The sequence below is a fragment of the Erithacus rubecula genome, assembly GCF_903797595.1.
Source record: "Erithacus rubecula genome assembly, chromosome: 8".
Classification (NCBI taxonomy): domain Eukaryota; kingdom Metazoa; phylum Chordata; class Aves; order Passeriformes; family Muscicapidae; genus Erithacus; species Erithacus rubecula.
Window position 1 is genome coordinate 29226237 of NC_136659.1, and position 19234 is coordinate 29245470.

General features: G+C 40.9%; 1 long non-coding RNA gene across 2 annotated transcripts in view; it reads left to right on the top strand.

Moving 5' to 3' along the window:
• The first annotated feature begins 5988 nt into the window (after window positions 1-5988).
• The window catches only part of LOC306804223, an 82497-nt gene continuing 69251 nt past the window's right edge, over window positions 5989-19234 (top strand). The window contains exon 1 of one of the 2 annotated variants that reach the window (XR_013774835.1): window positions 5989-6142. This is a non-coding gene — a long non-coding RNA (uncharacterized lncRNA). The remainder of the gene's footprint in view (window positions 6143-19234) is intronic. The other variant, XR_013774836.1, reaches the window with a different exon arrangement.

Here is a 19234-nt window from a genome sequence, read left to right on the forward strand (position 1 = left end):
GTTCTCCAGTAAGATTCTCAGAGAAAAAAAGCATCACTCAGGTTCAATTTTCCATTCTTCCTCCTGAAGCCCATTTGTGTATTGCAAGCTGCCTCTTGTCAGAGCACAGCCACTCTCACCATGGGTACCTGATTAAATGTGCTGGAATAATTCTCTGCATCCACTGCACCTTTTATCAGTAGCTAGAAAGTCATTCCTGTAACAGGAGGAGTGGGAGGAGAGGGTTCCCATGGAACTGATTGAAGGATTTAATGCCCAGCTAATTAATTTTGTGGATGTGATGTCATTCATATCATCATGTGCTTTTTCCTGTGCAGAACACACAACTGTGTTTGTGCAACTTACTACAATTTGTGAAAAGCTTCCACATTTTCTGCCTCATCCTTAAGTTTTTCTTTCAGGGTTAGAAGAATGATGAACAACACACTACTGTCCAGTTGGAAATCAGCTTCAGGTCTGAGATATCCTCCTGACTTTTGTAACATTAAAATTGTGGGTATTTCAGGGGAACAGGTTTTTACTGCATGATGAGATCAGAGGTCTAACTGTACATATCTCAGGAGGAAACCTCAGAAGCACCTCCCCATATTCAGTGAAGGTTTTTCTTTTTCCTCCCCATTGCCTTTCAGAGGATAACTTCTGACTTTATGTCTCATTCAGACCCAGTGCTCCTGTGTTTGAAGCACAGACAGCAGGGTGTGACATGCACAGGTATTGACTATTGAACAGTTCCACATGGAAGTAGCCAACTCATCCTTCCATTTTAATCAGCTTTTCCACCCCTAATCATGGTTTTATTTTTCAATGACTAGTTGTTTGGAGATGCTCTACCTTGAGGATCTGGGGGAATATGGCTAAAATTTGAAGCAGGGAGTTTAACTGAAAATCAAGGAATTTGTGAACAATAAGCTCTGAGCAGAAATGAAAATTCACTGTAACTATGCCCAACAACTATGTAGTCTGATATGGTTGGACTTAGGCACATTTGTATTAAAAAAAAAGAAAAAGGAAAAAACTTTCTGTGTGAAAAAGGAAGAAAATATAGGATTGAAAGAATGTACATAATTTCCAAAGCAATCTCCTCTGCCTTGTGCCAGAGAAAATTTTCAGATAGGTTAGACACAGAGAGGGATCTGAAAGGAAAATATCTGTAGAGTAGGAAGGAGTTCTATCTCATCTGTTAGCTGCTTTTATCTAAAATTAGAATTATATCAATTTACTCAGTTTTAGTCCCACAGACCTACTTACATCTGTGTTACCTATAGACAGGGCATATCACCTCTGTCCTCTCCAAGCTGGATAAGCTGCAGCTTCTTTTGTGTCAAAAGCCTGGGAAGGAGCCTTAAATTGTTCAGAATCTCTACATTAATCATAGGGCATTTGAAGCTCTCCCAGAGTTGTCTGTGTGATTAAAAATGCTAATGCTTTTCTGGTTATTTTCATCACATGTTGGTTAAGCAGCACAGTGTTAAAAGCTGCAGACAAAGAGGAGACAAAATATACTTGTGAGGAGGAGCTCATCACTGCCTGGAAACAGAAGTGTCTGGAGAATTAGAGACTATAAATACCAATATGGGAAAAGGTGATGTACAGAGAAACAAAAGCAAGAAAGGTGCAGATTACAATCAGAAAGCAATCCTTAAAGGGAAATCCTCTGCTTGCTTTGGTACAATCCCTGTGGGGAATTAGTGCCCTGGTGTGAATTCATGGTCTGTAGCTGTCAGAATCATGGTGGTGAAGGTGCTCAGGCTATTTGGTGTCAAATCCCAAATGTGTCACAGCCTTCTTGAGTGACATCAGTCATGTCATCTTGATGTGGGGGCAAGAAGCTCACACATCACTGCACACAAATCCTGAATCAGCTTGTCATCCATGTTATTTAAAAGCAAGCAAAAGATGAGCTCAAACTTCTAATTCTGCCAAAAAAGAGCCTGGTTGGTGCTGGTGCAGCCTTGGTGATCACCTTTGCTCTGCTGTCCCCAAGGATGGGACAGATATTTGGAACATGACCAGCAGCATCTTCCATTTTTCCATCCTTCCCTAAACTGGAGCAGGCTGTATACAACTCTTGGAGAGAGACAGGCTGTCCAGCAGAGGATTTCTAGTGCCTGAACAACAGTTGTTTTTGTTTCCCTGCACTGCCATCAGTATAAATTACAGAATTGTTAATGACAGTGCTCCTGAAGGGTGGTTCTCCTGGTCAGGCAGAAGCTGTTCTGCAAAGCCTGGTACTTAATGTGCTTGTTGGTCTGTGCAGTGAGCCAGCCTTTGATGTTTGCAGCTGTAAATAAAAGGAAGGCAGACAAATGAAAGAGCTCTTTAATTCCAGTGTTGTACTATCAGCTTCAGGGCCTGAGCTGCGTGAGCTGTACATGATCCAGAGTTTGCTCTTGTCTCCTTTTGTTTAGAAGCAGGAATCACTGCAGGCCAGGCTCAGGCTCTGGGGCCCTTGCAGGCTGTGAGCAGTGAGGTTCTGAGAGCTGCTTTCTGCAGGCTGAGGGATTTTCAGCTGTCCCCAGTTCCCTCCACATGTGCAGGACAGCCACTAAATAACTGAGAGGGTTAAATTTACTGCACTAGAAAGCAGAGTCCCAGGAATCCCAGCAGCCTTCCTCAGCAAAGGCAATGTTAATGTAGCTCTAATTAATTAGCTCAGGGCTTGGATTGTCCTGTTCTGGCTTAAATTGCATCACAAGTCACCTGTGAAAATAGAAGCTATCCATTTGCAATTTTGTTTCTAGTTTTATATGGTGCACATGATTTCTTTGTGCTGTTTGCACAATGTCCAGCACACCAGGGGTCTCCAAACCCCCAGCTCACTACAACCATTGATGAGAGTCTGTGTGTGTGTCCTAAGGTCTGGACCCTCTGCATCCACTGAGATGGTCTGGAGAATCTGTATGTATTGGCTTTGGAACAAACTGTGGGTGAATTGAAATAGCTGCTTCCAGCAGCACTTTCTGGAAAAGTGCTTACAATGACAGCAGAGCTAATAGCAGAGGGCTTAGCTGACTCCTGCCCCTGACACGGTATTTTATTTGCACTAAAACACAGATCCTGTGATAGCAGCCTAGCACTGGGTCAGCTGTGCTGATGTCAATGTAAGCCCTAAGATTTATGCCTCACATTTACTGAGCAGAGGAGCTTTGATTGTTTAAGGCATGGCCTTTCCCCAGCTGTTTGTTTTTCCAAGTGCAGAGTCAGGCCAGGCTCCTGTGCTGAGGCAGGTGCCTGTGCCAGCAGGGCCATCTGTGAGGGCTGCACCCAGCCCTGCACCTGCATCCTACTTCCCTGTGTTTACTTTCAGCCCCTCTGACCCCTCAGGTCTGCTCCTCATGGCAGGAAAGCTGCTCTGCCTCTGCACAGCTCACCCCTCTCACTGCCAGTTACTGCCACATCCTCCACAAGGGAACAGCCTCAAGCTCTTCCTAAATATTAAGAGGACACACACATCAGTCCTTTGAGAGGAGCTGGATGTCTCACTGTTGAAACATGGGTTGGCTGCCAGCACTTGATCATGGTATCTCTCCAAGCAGGAGAACACTCTCCATCCTGGCCATGCTCTTGGAACACCACTGCTTTGGTGAGGCTGTGCATGGTGTGTGCTGCAGGTCTAGTTAAGAAATATCAGGCTAGAAACACTCATGCTGCTCTTTGGAATAAAACAAAACAAAACAAAACAACTGTGAAAGTTTTAAGGGAAAGGAAAGAAATTCAGGAAAGCTCTTACAGCTGAATAACTCCCTCTATATGGCTTAAAAAATGCCAACATTGATGTAATGTCCAAGATGAAACAAAATTAAAGCTTTTGTTTAATCCTTTTCCCAAGAAAATGTGTGATCACTGAGACCTGCAAGGCAAGATGTGCATGTTGTTTGTGAAAAGACAAGCACTCTAATGGGCTTCATGGGCTCCTAGTATGCTGTGGTGTCCCTGGACTATAGTCAACATCACATTTTTGCTGTTTATTAGGTTATGTCTTTTTGAGAAGAAAAAGGAGCAGTGGAACCAGTCTAGGAGAATGCAAAGGAAATAATTGTGTTCACGAGACCTATTTGTTATGTGTGTCAGGAAGGCTCCAGGAAATAAAGTTTTTGTTAAGCATTGTTTCCCATCCAGCCCTTCTGGCTGGGAAGCCCTGACTGTGAAGCACAACTGTTGTCCTGCAGGGATAAAAGTCAACCAAATCTCTTCTTTCAGTGTCAGATGTAACCTCATACCAGGCAGCAGCTCTGAAGCTGGGCAATCAAAGTAGATTCCTTCTCAAATCTGAAAACTCAGTCTCCAAAATGTTAGCTTTCTTTTAAGCCTGCAGTGTTTTCCATCAGCTGTAACACTGCCATTCCCTTCACCTACATGCTCAGGACACATGGAGAGCAGAAGAGGGAAGGAAACACAAGGAGCAGAGTAAAACTGAGCACATCCCTTCTGTTTTATCCCTGGCAGTGCAGAAGGGGCTGTGTTCCTAAGGACACAAGTAGGTCCCACAACTACAGTAAAAGAGCTCTCAAAGGAATTTATGAAAGTAACTGCTTTATAGTAAACATTTCTTTTCTTTAGCTCTGACTACACAACAAATGATAACATGAAATCAAACATGACACCCTACCTGCAGGACTTGACTCTGACAGATGGAGCTGAGTTTAAACAGCACCATGTTGCCAGTTTCAATAAAGCAAAAGACACAAAAGTTAAAAGCTAATGGGAGAACTAAAAATGTTCAGCTCTTGGATGTAGACCAGAAAAGATTGGAGCAAAGAGCATGCAGGAGAAAACTCTTACATGGAGATCAAAGGAAAAAGCTGGTCACCAGAGCAAAAAACTAGGACTGGTAAATGTATTTCTGGAGTATTGAAACTTGATGTTGTCAAAGAAAGCTCAATTATTTCAAGACAAGCATGGTCAAGGTGCAGATGTGTTTAGATTGCTTCATGGGTAAAGATGGCATTTCCAAGATTCCTTTTAACTCTCAACAGAAGTTTTACTGAACATAACCTCTTTTTGGTGAAGTTTGAGATCACCTCCTGGAGTCCATCAACGCAGCTCCACCAAAGTCATCATATGAATTGCCAATTATATTCAGTAAGGATCTCAAAACCTGCAGCAAGTCTGATAACCCTGGCAGTACCTTTGAGTCTCCTGTGTTAATGGTGAATTTAAACAATTAAGAACTTCCACAAGTTTAGTCATAAACCTTTTTTGGAAATATGAATTGCTCAGACTTAACAACTTCTGCCTTTGTTACAGTATTACTGTCCTGCTCAAGGTATCAGTTTCCAGTTCATGGCAATTAATATGAGAATTTCAGCTTCTGTTGAGCTCTTGGGTTTGTGAAGAAATTTGCAAGTAGGTATTGACTGAACCTTGAAGATGAAAAAAAAAGAATCAGAAGGCAAAGAGTAAAAAATTGCAATTTTTAATTGAAATCTCACGGTTCTGAAGCTTCCAACTCAGGATTGCTAAATTCTTTGGTCTGGCAACCCTGGCACATTGCTCAGGGTAGCTGAATGAGTAGTGCTTGTTCAACAAGAATAGCCAAAAGCTGCTCCTCTAGGATATTAAAACCTCAAAATACAGACTGCTAATTGCATACTTTTCTTCCCCAAATGCGTGAAATTAAGTGATATCAATTCCAAGCACACAGAGAATAGAGCAAAGGACTTCTGCCCTTCACCTGCTATCAAAGTTCCATTTAAACTTCTCTTAAGCACCCTGACAAATCTCTGTATCCTCAGCTGTGGTTGCTATGAGGATTCACATTGTTTATGACACAATGCTGCTGAGTGCACAACCATGAGGCACAGATTATTAATCTATGGATTAAATGCATGTGAGGAGCCTCTTGAGTCCAGCCCCAGGGACAGCTGGAACACCTTAAGGTAAATTGCCTTGGGAAATTGGTATCATCTGCATCATGTGGAGGGTGGGATGGAGCAGGCTCATTACAGGAAGGGAGATTGGGAGAATAAAGGGTTGGGTTTAGTATTTGAGGTGTGTGTGGACCTACAGTGCTCTCCAAGGACTGTGGATGATTTTCCAATAACCTGTGTTAATAAGGAATATTAGAGGATGCTTCTGGTTGAGCTGCCTGCTGCAAGGTGAGGGATGTGTCTTCTGCTGGATGCTACAAGCTGCTGTGGAGGTACCTTGTCCATTTGTAAAATGTCTATCTTGGTGTTTATTCCTATTTCTGGAACTCAGAACTGGAGTAAAGTAGGTTGTGTTAGTGATTGAACTGTAAGTGCATACAGAGCCTATCTCAGGAGAGCCAAACACCCTCAAGCAGGGACAAATGAGACACAAAGTTCAACTTGCTGGGACTAAAGGATGTAGCAGGGTGCTAGAATAGCTGAGTCCTGCATAATGGATCAATGAGCTGTAAACTGTTTAACCAAGAGACCCAGGGGCTGAAGGGCTGTGCTGTACCATGGGGGTCTGGATTCTGCAAGGAAAGCTATATTTGGACCTCATCTAAACAAATGTGGGGATTCCTTTGTGAATTGTTGTGCCTTTGGAGTTGATGGTCTTTACACAGAGCCTTAGCATGTCCCCTTCTCTTTTCCTGTGTCCTGCACCCTGTTGCCTTGACCAGAAGACAAAATGTTAGTTTACATCAAGTGATCAAGGCAGAGCAAGGAAATAAGTGAAGAGGGGGCTGATTTTTATCACTTGGCCTATACAAGTCCCACTTAAACTCTTCTGCTGACTTGTGTGTAGCAGTAGCACAGTCTTTCCTTGTATTTCAATGAAATGTGTTTCATTGTATTCAGTCCAGTATCTTCCTTGTATTAATAGTTGTTGGTTTTGCCTTGCCTTAATTTGCATTTTTTTTGGTTATTAGTTTTGTAAGTATTGGAGGAGCTGGTGTTTCTGCAGGTACAATGTTTTTTTTTTAGCACAGTTAGGTAACTTTTAAAAGAATAAAAAATTCATTTTCATGTAGTGGCATGCTAGAGAGACAAGGGGAAACAACACAGTTTTACTGTAATCATTTAGCAGAAACCAGTATAAAATGCACTGTATAATCTTTTAGCCACATCTTTCCAAAAGCTGGCACAGAACTATCATTTTGAAAGCCTCTGTGGTGGCAGGTCATACATTACAGCTGCTTGTTATTAAACTCGATTTTTCTTTCAGAATTATTACATTGGTTCATTTGTTCCTTTCACCTCAATAGCAAAACTAATAAAACTATTTTGGACAAAATAAAAAATATTACATCTTTTAAATTACTTTATGTTTTCCCACAGGAGTTCTTGCTTCTGTTTGTACATACTATAAAATAATTGAGGCCAGACTTCTGCCTGTTTTTTTTCCCCTACAGCTATCTCACCTTTGCTTTAACTAAAGACTTTTGTTGTAACTAGATCTTCCAAGATTTATTGTAAAAGAAATTGCTAATGCTGAAAGCTGCTATTACTGGTAGTTTTAAACACAGGAGCTGTACCAAACACTAAAGTGCTAGTGAAGAAATAAGTAACTTGGATTTCTGTGACTTTCTGGCAACTTCAGCTCTGGCTTGAACACTATTTCTTCCCTAAAACTTCTATTTAGGAATGCTCTTACTACATTCTGATCTTTGTTGAATTTTTATCTCCTTTTGGTGGAAGTATTAATTTCTAATTTCTTCTGCTTCTCTTTATTCCCTGTGAGCTTGGTTAAAGGCTGTGCCTATGACATATATAGTAATGTACTCAGGAGATGCAGTCTCTATAGCAGATTAAAAGTTGCCTTTAGGTATTAATTTTTTTCTTAGGGAATTCTCTATAAGCTCCTCTTATTGCTGTTTTTCCTGAGGGTCTGTTTTGCAGCTATGTCTCGGATGCACTGAAGTGCCATAAATTTATTTTTAAATTGTGGTGCTCCATTTGCAGAATTGCATCCCTGTGGTGTGTTTTTCCCTTTGGTCCTCCCTGCTGTGTGGCCTGCAGACAATTGCTCTGGCACAGAGGGGTGGCACCTGGAGGGTGTCTGTGCTGCTGGGCTGGTCCCTGACATGGCAGGGAGCTGCTCTCCATTAGGTGACAACTTTGGATTTAACGACTCAATCCTGCAGACTTGAGTCTCGTATTAAAGAAAAAAAAAATAACATCTATTTTAGTATCTCAGAAAATATTGTTCAAGTGTTTCAGTTTTGCAGGGAGCTTATTTAAAACCTGTCTGCTCAGTCCTAGCTGAGCACCTGATTGCAAACTGCTGCACTGGAAGTTGAATTCTGGAGCTGTGTTCTTTCTTTCTTTTTTCTACTTGGAGCTGTCATGGGTCTAATTACAGTCTCTGAGCACATCTCCAGGGGCAGGTTTGCTGGGCACAGATTGATGCTTGCTCTCCCTGGGCAAAGGCACCTGCAGGGCAGTGTTGATCTCCAGGACTCGCCTGTTGCTCGGCCGCGCTCTTGGGAGAATTTCAGCTTCCGATTACTGCACTTCATATTTGTGTTCTTTGGGGACCTAGAGCAGCTGAAGGAAAGAAAACAGAGGATTTTGTGAGCTAAATGGTCTTTACTCACTGACAAAGTGCTGGGGATATGGCTGAAGTGAGTTATTCCCCAGCTCTGCTAGTGGGGATTCCTGCTGCTCCTTGTAGAAACCCCCTGAGCCTGAGCTGCTGCTGCTTCCTCTGAGCTTGCTGCTATCTGCTGGCAAACTGTTGTTCAGTAAGCTAAACACTTTCTTCCAGGCTTTTTTGAACTTAAACACATTCTCTTTATGGAAAGTCAGCTCTAACTTCTTGGTTGCAGCCTACCTTTCTCTGTTGCCTCAGTGCAAAGGAGCAAAGCAGATGTGATTTCTTTCAGTTTATTTCCCTTTATTCTAGTTCATTCTCCTTAAAAGCAAGTTTGCCATGATAATGGCCATCAGCAGTTTCTGGCCTGGAAGATGTACCATGTATTACACTGTGCAGTTGATTGTTGAATATTTCACCTCATAATCAATGTGAGAAATCTGCCCATTTAAAGCTTTTGACATCTGTTTGATATTCTGATATTTCCTAAACGGTTAAGATTGGCATTTGTAAATGGCAGTTATGGAATAAATTTGAATAGGAAAATTTGGTATGCCTTTTTTTGCCCTCAGTTGTGCAGGTTAAGTCAATACACTTGACAGTTTATTCAGACTTAACAAATCTGAATCATGAGTAACTGCAGGAAAACTTCCAGAGCAGTCTGGTCTGAGTAAGGAATATCAATGGAATCAAGGCTCTGTGGGAAAAATTTCTGGTATTTAGAATAAGTTTTTAAAACTGATCTTCACTTGTTAATTTGAAATTGGCTAAGAGTCTGTGTATTATGGTGGCACCCCAGGTACTCTCTAGAAAGGACAACCTTGTAGACACTAAAGCAATTGCTCAGGACAAAAGTCTCAGCTCCAGCAGAACCATGTTGTTGAAGAGTTAAGGTTTTCTGTCTGGGAGGAATTTTAAGTCAGACCAGTGCAGTGTAGGTAAACCAGTTTTTATGATCTCCTCACTTTTAATGAATGGCTCTTCAAGTTGTTCAGATTGTTGTCAGTCTTTGCAGATTTCAGTTGGGAAGTTATCCTCAAAAATATTAAAAAGTTAGAAAAATAAAAAAACCTGCTTTTAAACATGGGTTGCAGAAAATTGATATTTAAAATGAATAATGATACATTGCAGAGATTAGTGATGGCACAGGAGAGTTCTGGGGAAATAATGAGCTGTCTAAAGGGTCAGGAAGAAATTTACCTTCATTCTGTCATCTCAGATGCGCAGGAGCGAAAAGTGAAATAATTTATGACAAGGCTATGTACCTCTTAACACTGTAATATATCAGACTTGTGAAGTTGTGGCACCAATCACCAAAAAATTCTTGGGTTGTGTCATAAATTAGATGGTGCTGTCTGATTGGGCTTTTTGTGTTTTATTCCTATCAAAAGGCATTTTCTGGACACTTAATCTTACCAGTTTAATGGCACATATGTAGATGTAATGGCAATATGTAAAATGTGCCTTGTAATTTGTCCTTTATTAATACTGTATAGAAAGGGTTTCTGAAAATGAGAGGCAACTAATTATTTTGTTTCTTAGGTAGTTGATTTATTCTTTATCTAAGTTAAATGTATGTGTAAGAGATGTATTTTTGAACTTTTTAAGGGCTGCCTCTGTACTAACAGGAATTAATTACCTCAACAGTCTGTATAAATGCCTAAGTGATCTCAGCATACCAGGGCTCAGCAGATTCCTACACAAAACTGTGATGAACACCAAAATCAAATTTGTGTTTGCACAGGGACAAGGGTGAATGGCTTTGAACTTTAAGGGAAGAGGTTTAAGTTAGATGTTAGAAATTCTCATACCAAGATTTTTCACCACTGGCATGGGTTGTACAGAGAAGCTGTGGGTGCTCCATCCCTGGAAGTGTTGAAGGCCAGGTTGGATGGGTTCTGATCAATCTGATCTAATCAGAAGTGTCCCTTCCCATGGGAGAGGATTGGAGTTTAATGATCTTTAACACACCTTCCAACCAAAACTATTCTATGATCTCTTTCAATATTCCTTTTCCTTTGGTAATGAAATAAACCTGGCAATCACCAAAACTCCCCACCATTTAGGTTAATGAAAATTCCTGACAGATCAAATCAAAAAGGAATGACTGAATACCAAGAAAGGGTCTCTACACAATAAATTTATGTTCTTGGAGTAGAGAGGAGTGAGAACAGGGTCCAACTCAGCAGCCCAAAGCCATGTCAACTGAAGGAATGGTGAATATTTGCTGCTCTGAGCTGGGAGCTCTAACAGAAACACAGACACAGTGTGATGGTGACAAATGCAGCAGGAGGATGAGTTAGGAGAGGTATTTCCATAGGTTGGCTATTAGGAAAAAGCTTTTTACAGAAAGAGTGATCAAATACTGGAGCTGGCTGCCTGGGGAGGTAGTGGAGTCAGCATCCCTGGATGTTTTTAAAAAAAAACTGGGTGTGGCACCTGGTGCCGTGGTTTAGTTGAGTTAGGGCATGGGCTGGTTCAGTCTTGAAGGTCTCTTCCAACTTTGTAACTCTGTGAGTGTTTGGGATTCTCTGGTGCCTGGTGTGGCCTCTGCAGGAACACAATGCAGGATGTGGCTCTGGGCATCCACTGCCAAGCCAGGTTTGCAGGCTGCAAGATTACACCTGGACTGGGCTAATATTTTTTCTGCCTGACTATGCATTTTACTGCTGCTTGTAAAATATGACTAAAACATCATAAGCAAACATGAGTGCTTAAATTAAAGGGTATTGTTGGCACTGAACAAGGTTATAAACAGGCTGGGAATGTGTGTGGGCAGGTTTCAGGATGAGATTTGAAAAAATACTCATTGAAATGCACTCAAGTAGGAGTATGGGGAGAGGAAACTGGAGGTTATAAAGGAGCTATGTGGTGCTGGTTGTAATAATAAGAACAAAGTGAGGTATCACATAGCTTGTGCTTAATTGGACCTGTTAATAGGCATGTTTGTGTGAAAAGAGGCTAAAGAATATGTTGTTTCTAAAAGTCTGTAATGAGGAAACTGCTTAAAAAAGGCTAAAGAAAATAATGGCATTGTTGACATATCTTGTATGGCTGGGTCTGATTACTTCAGGGATGGAAAAGATATGACAGGTCTCAGTTCTGCACTCCTATTGCTAATCATTTAAGCTAATTTTGCTAGCTGGAAGATGTAACTATATTTTTGTCTTTTTAAAAAGCAAGGTGTCTAGCTAAATTCATAGAAAGCTTATTTTCTAATGAATGTTTCCTAATGAATGAACAGTTCTTTTTCCTTTGGAAAAGGGATAAAATAAATTATTTCCAAAACTTTTGAAAAGGAGGGAAATTTTTGTTGAGTTTGTTTGGGGATTTTTTTGGGGGGATGTGGTATGGCTTTCTTAAATAAGTAATATGATTATCTATTAAACAAAATCTTAGCTATTTTTCATTACTTACTGTGTTCTCAAAACTACAGTTCAGACACTGATTTCAGTTTGCAAGTAGTACTCATTTGACTGGCACTTACTATTTTTAGAGGATATACATGTCACATCCTGTAATGAAATTGAGCTTGATATTAGTTCAAGCCTAATATCAAGCTGAAGTGAATTAGTTGAAGTGTCAGAAGCCACATGCTTATTCTGTGCAGAAAAGGGAGTGGTGATTAGTCATGTTATGTCAGCTGCAGCAGCTGGACAGGAAAGAGGAATGATTTAAATACACACTGAAAATGAAGATAGCACTGCTTTTCCCATTAAACTGTTTGCAGGACTGATGCATGAAAACATTTGTTTTTCAGCACTCAGAGTTGTTGTCCACCTACAATAGCTGGGAGTGACAAGTGATATGTGTGACATATCTTTACCTCACTGATATATACTTTGCATTTCTAAGCAATTTTCTATCCAGAGCTTTAGAGCTGAGCTCCCTTTACAACATCAGATCTTCATCCCACAAATTACCTACCTTACTCTGGAGTTAAAACTAAGAGAATGTTGGACGTGCTCATCCATGAGGCTGCTAAGTAAGGTCGGAAAAATAGGGGGGAAAATAGTCAAATTATGATTTTGAGGGCCACAGGTGGACACAAGCTAAAATTGGGAAAATCTGCTTTTAAACAGGCTTTTGGAAAAGAATAGGATTGATGGTATTTTCTGATCTCTCCACTTCTTCCTGTGTGACACCCCTGTGTCTTAGAACATGACAGATCTGGTTTAGCTGTACATTGAGAAAAAAACCTGTGACTGTCTTTGCCAAAGATCTCTTGGTGCTCCAGCCACTATCAGGGAGAGGGGAGTGAAAAGAGACACAGAGCAGATCAGTGTTATGTGATATGAAGCTGCATATGAAATAATGGTAGCTGAAAACTGGCCTAGCAATTATGGTCAAGAGCAACTGGACTTGATGAATCCCTTCCTTTTTTTTTAGTGTACACCTATTGAGTTAATAGAAGAATTTGAATTGCAGCCTGTCCCATATCCAGTGTCTGAGCTGGCCACACAGGTGGCTCCCCTGACTCCAGCACCACTGGGGCTGGGTTTTGCACTCAATTCAATAAATGGTAAATTGGATTGAATTCTGCTTTGATGAAATCAGTGGCAGATGTCATTTGACATCTTGTCTGCACTCAGGCCACTTTATGCTCTTCTGTCATTGTAAAGAAGGAATGAGTGACATGGTGGCTCATTTTAAAGCCACTCTGTTCTGTCAGGGTGATACTGTGGGTTTAGAGTCAATGAAATTTCAGGCTAATTTGCTTTAGTGTAAATGAGCACCAGGGCCATGAGGTTGTTTGGGCTGAATCAATGATGAGATGATGTTGAGATGAGTTGCCCAACAGGTTTTATTTTCTCTGTGGCTGAAGGGGACCTTCTGCAAGGATGCAGGAATATAGCAGAGCACTGTGCAGGTGAGGGGGAGGCAGAGATGAGCCTTCCTGAAGATTGCAAACCAGCAGGCAGGTGACTGAAATCTGATGGGAATAATATCCATGACATAATGCCAGGGGATGAAATTGGAAAGATAAGACATCCCTTGGGACAGATTGAGAGGTGGAAAAAGACTTACCCTGTTTTCCAGGTAATACACAAATGGTTTATTGAAATGTGGCTGATGGCACTTTGGACTGATGTGATCTCAAGTTCTCTGCAGGCTTAAGTGACTTTTCCTCCTCTTCCTGAAATAAGAGCAGCAAAGTCCCTCAGAAGTTTCTCATTACAGAGGATTTATTCAAGATTTTGCATTTCCATCTGCAGTCTGAACCTCTTCAGTGGTTCACTGCCTCGTGTGGTGTGTGAGGTACTTGAGAAGTAAGGTACTAAATCAAATAAACCATTTTATGGCTGTATTGCAGAGTTAAATGGGAGCGGCTTGCTGAGATATAACACATATTTTGTAAAAATAGCCAGAAACTTGTTTCCTTTCAGTGGTTACAATTAAGGCTTTTTTTCAGGAGAAAAGTGGAAGAAAGGCTGTTCAATTACACAGAGGACTGCAGAAATGTCATTGAATGAATCATTTAATCCTTTTAAGTACAATCATCTTCCAATTTTCCCTGTTTCAGATATTTCCCATTTTACATGACATGTCCAAGCATAAAAGGGAAAGGTTAGTTACAGCTTCTTTTGTGCTCCCTGTCAGTCTGTTCTTGAGAAATACTTGAACACAGAAGTAAACCCCCCATGTACATTTGTATTTGCCTATCACACATAGATGTGTATGGTGATTTATTCAATATCTGCAGTGTGGCTGTATTAGTTCTGGTTTGTGATGCACATTTTTGTCATGGGGCTGCACTATTGATTCTCTGTGCCTTGCATTTAGGACTTGGTCAACTATGGCCAGCATAGCTCCCTGAAAAGTAATACTAGAGGGCATCTAGGATTCAATTCTAGCAGGACTTTTTAGACCTCAGTGTTCATGAAGAGGTAGTGGCTGACAGATTAGGGTTTAACCACGAAGGAAAAATGTTTTCCAAGCTGCAAAGTAACCTGGGAGGTGTAACTGCTGTCCAAAAGGAAGGAATAAATTCATTTTACTCATAGGCTGCTGACACAGACCACACAAGCAGCCGTGTCTGAAAATTGCATACATCTAGAAATGGGATTTATAGCCAAGATTGGTTTGCCACTATTTTGCCACTATTTACTAAATAGTATCTGCTGTAGTTGTGGATATTTTTTTAAAAGTGAGAAGTACATAAACATCATAACATGAATTGCTTGCAGGAAGAAAATTGGTTGCTTTTTCCCTACAAAACAGTCATCTGTTTTGTTTATTATTCCTGTCACTGTCTATATTTAGCATTATAAAGTTTGCCTTTTGCACTACAGTAAATACCAAAGCCCTTATCTAATTTTTTATGTAATTTGCATATGTTACTATGCAGTTTGTATCTGTTTAGTGAAACTGTCTTTGTGTGTGTGCAGGGACTCTTGCTCATCTGATTATGTTTGAATCCTCTTCAGTTTTTAAATTTCAAAGAAAAAATTAGTCATGTCTTAGCATAGTTAAGCTAAATTGGGATTTAAAACAGCATTTTAAAATGTTTATTTTGTGCTTCAATGTGTGTACCCCAGTGCTAAATTTTAGCTCCTACTTACATCCCTTTCTGGAGGGAAGAATGTTTTATGTGCTGCATGAATTGAAGATTAGTGAAAAATTATATTCAGTGGAAGTATTCCTGTAAAAGCAAGACCAACATTTATGAGCACTACATACAACATTGTCACTGGGGCTGTGTCTGGGTACCCTTTGGTGTCTTTTTAAAATACAGTCAATATAACAGACTCATTCTGGTACTTAATGGTGAGCATCACAACCAACACAGTCCATCAGTCCAGGTATTTCCAACGGTGTCAGAGAAAAGGTCTGACTGGTGGTGGTGGGGAATAGGCTCTTTTATCATCATTTTTGTGATCTGCTTACCAGTGAGGTTGCAGGAATTGTGTAGTTGTCCATCTCCTCAAAGGAGCAGCTCTTACTGACAGACCTTTGGCCCCAGATGCCCTCAAGTTTTGCAGTGTTAGCTGGCATAATTCTTCTTCATCCCTCTTCATTGTAATTTGACTTCTGGGAAATTTGTTTAGTATTGATTTAACTTCATTTCTGTTAAAAGAAGACCTGAGAGCTCTGTATAGCTGTCTGTAATAATGGAATATCCTCAATATCTGATTAATACAGCTGGGAAATATATTTTTGCTCTACAGTCAAAGCAATAAATGAGGGGGATCAAGTCAGACTGCAGTGAGAAACTTTTCAGGGTGTCTGATTATATTGAACTTGGACTGATCAAAATAACTGCACAAAACATGTTCTCTTTTATTTAACTCTTTTTTCTAGTAACATTCTTAAAGGAAAAATACCAGATAGGCTACATGAAATTCTAATTTAACCTTTTGGTATTTCTTCAAGCAAGGTGATCTTTTAAGTACCAAAACACATTGAATATTAAGGTTTTTTCAGTGCTTTTCAGGAAGATGGGCTTGGAGATGGTTTAAGGAAGCTTCAACTGCAATCCTGACAGGTGATATGGAGACATTGGCCACACTGTTCTGTATCACAGGGGAGCCAGGTAGACACATTCAAATGAAAGTTGTGGGTAACCCTGCCTGAGGGATGGGAATTAGGTGGGTGTGCTGCTCCCTGGCAGTGCAGGGAAATCATGGAAACTCCAGAGTTTCTGGGAGATATCCAGCAGGAAAGGAGTGACTTGTGTGCATGAGCTCTTGTTCCTGGAGAGGTGAGCTGAGCTTACACCTTGTGCCATTGCACCCAAGCCAGGTATCCTCCTGCAAAGCAGACTGAGAATTCCCCTGTCTGGGCAGATGGCAGGCTGCCCTGTTCTGTTTTCTCATAATGTTTTCTTCCTTGGGGAAGCTGGAGCCACAGGGCCCATGGGGCAGGGCAGAGGGGATCCTGAGTGACACCCAGAGAGCACAGCCACGTGGGATAGATGTGATTGCACAGAATGTGATGGAGGAGCAGAGCTATACAACTCTGAGTATAAACAAGCTGCTTTTACTTTTCTCTTTTTGTTTCTAAATCTGGTTTGTGTCATACTGTCATGATGGTTACCACTTCCTTTGTGTTTTGAAGTAGATCAATGGGTTTGTTTTTGGGTCAAGACAAAGGGCTTGACAGCCCAGGAAACAAATTACTTGTATTTCCTCCCATGTTCAAGCTTTGTTGCTACCTGCATAAGAAACTTTTTTTTAATGTCTTTGTCACCGAGCTGTGTCAATGTCAAAATATCTGGAGCAGATAAATAGGTGTTTTATCTCTATGTAGTTCAGCAGCAACTTTGCTGCATTCAGGTTGTTTTCCTGGTAATAATTTGGTATATAACTGGGAGGGCACTGCCATCTCTTATAACAGCCTCTCTCTGGCAAGTAGAAGGCATCTGAGGAAGACCTTCAAAGAAGGAGGGCTGCCTGTTTGGGAGCAGCTGTAATAATTGCAGCAATAATCCTAATAAGCTCTTACTTCAATGTCATGGCAGCCAGGTGTGTTTTTACTGAAGCAGAGCTCCTAATTTCTCTAGCAGGAAACATATTTTCCATGTCTCCTTTACATGGAAGGCACAAGTGGAAGGCGATTACATCAGAAATCATCCATTTTGTCATGATACTGACTTTTATTTTCCATTGGGCCCTTTTAAGGTTTGTATTTTACAGTCTGTGTCAAAGACCAATTCTGGTCGAGACTTACTGCGCACGGATGAGCCATAAACAGAGTTATGGAAAAGGGCACTTGAGGCCTCTGTAAACATACATCACACTGTGCTTCTGAAAAGCCTGGACCCCATGAGTTTCTCACTCTCCAGTTTCATTACTGTACCTTCTGCTCTTCTTTCAAGTAACTCTTTAAATCTTTGCTTTGGGGGCTTGTGGTGCTGCACAGTGTGTGAGCACCACTGCCCTTGTCTTCTTCCCAAGCCATGGCTGTGCTGAGTGCTCACAGAATGTCAAGGCTGAGCATTATCCACCACACAGTTCTCCACACACCAGCACTGCTTCTATATCCACTTGCTCTGAGCACACCTTGCTGGCTCTGGCTTGCACTGACAAATGACAAAACCATTGTGGTTGGGAATGTGATTTATCTTGGGGGAACAGGATCAGGAAAACATCAGTTGCTTTCTCTTAGTCATTTTACTTGATGCCACAATGCTCTCTGACTGTCTTTTTAAAAAATCTTTATATGTAGCTTGGTAGAACAAACCAATGGTTAGTTTTGCTTTAACTGTGCAATCATAACCAGTATTTTTAAATCAGTAGAGGCAGTGCCAATGAAGAGAATCTGTCTATCAGGATATTCCTATACTTATGTCTCTCTCTTCAATATTGGAGAAATACCCACTGTTTAAATTGCATGTGTGAGAGCTCTTGCTGAATGACACAGCTGACTGAGCAGGGTGAAGGCTGATGTCTGGGCAAGGGGGGCTCAGGTTGCTTGTGGCCACTTCTATCTCTACACTTTGTCTCAGAGCCTGATCTTGTTCTGAAGTGTCATGATAAAAATGTTGAAAATTTTGTGTGTACAAAGCCCAGGGCTTGGAGAGAAGGGGGTAGATGGAATAACATGCTCATGATTAAAAATCTGCTGACAAAGGTCACTTGAGGGAGGAGAGATGTCTGGTCCCTCAGTCTGGCTCACCAGGTACTGTCTCTAATTTGATGTTGATTCTTAGGATAAGCCCTCAGTGAGGCTTCAATTTGAGCTCAGTCTCTGTGCTGTGAAGTTTAAGCTCCTGTTTTCTCTTAGAGGTGGGCTTGGTAGATTTCACCCAGGTACTTCTTTTCCCAGCACCCTAAGATGGGAAAACAAATGTGGTAATGCTACATCACTTATTATTATATGTATTATCATTATGCATGTTCACTGATCTTTGCTGTGTTTTGTGCTCTTTCATGTGAAAAATACATGGAAAAAAATGCCCCTCCCATTCCCTAAAAAGTGTAGTTGGGTTATCTTTGACATTTAGGCTTCTATGGAGGACTATTTTTACTCACATGGGATATAAATCACTCTGTTATTTATGTTTTTTTTTTTTTCCAAAACTGCACAAGTATGAAAAAAGAGATTGAAATCCTGCTTTAAAAGGAGAGCTGTAGTTTTTTTATGATTCTCAATGCTGCATTTCCACACGTGATTTTTTTTCTTATCCTGGTACATCACATTTATTACCCCTTGCTCTTCCTTTCTATTTTATGAACCATGAAAACTCTGAGGACCACAGTGAGGGGTTGGTAGCTGTCAAGCAATACTCTCTGGTATTTCATGTGGTGAGGGGCATCAGTACCACGCTTGGAAGATCAGCTTGATAAAGGGGACACAGAGTAGAAAGGTTGCACAGATGTTCTGGGACCTCAATTCTTGAATTTTATCAACCAGGAGTTTGATTATATTCTGAAAGCACTGAAGCAAAGAGTAAATATAAAGCTCTGTGACCAGAAATCCCTGCAGCAGATATATGCTGTGTGCTAAATCTTACAATTAAACCATGGTGGTGCAAAATGTGCCTCCAAAGCATGGTCTGCACAATCTGAGGCTCACTTCTGTAATGCCCCAGCACCTCAGGCACAAAGGTGGGATTGCTGCTCTGTGTCTGGAGCAGGAGAGCATCCCCTTCTCCTTCCACAGCTGCAGATACACTTTGTTGGCTCTGGATAACCTCTGTTGCTGTGCTTAATGTTGAGCATGGCACACACTGAATTTCTATGACTCAAGTGTGTCTGTTTTTGGTATATTTGAAATTGTTGCTCAT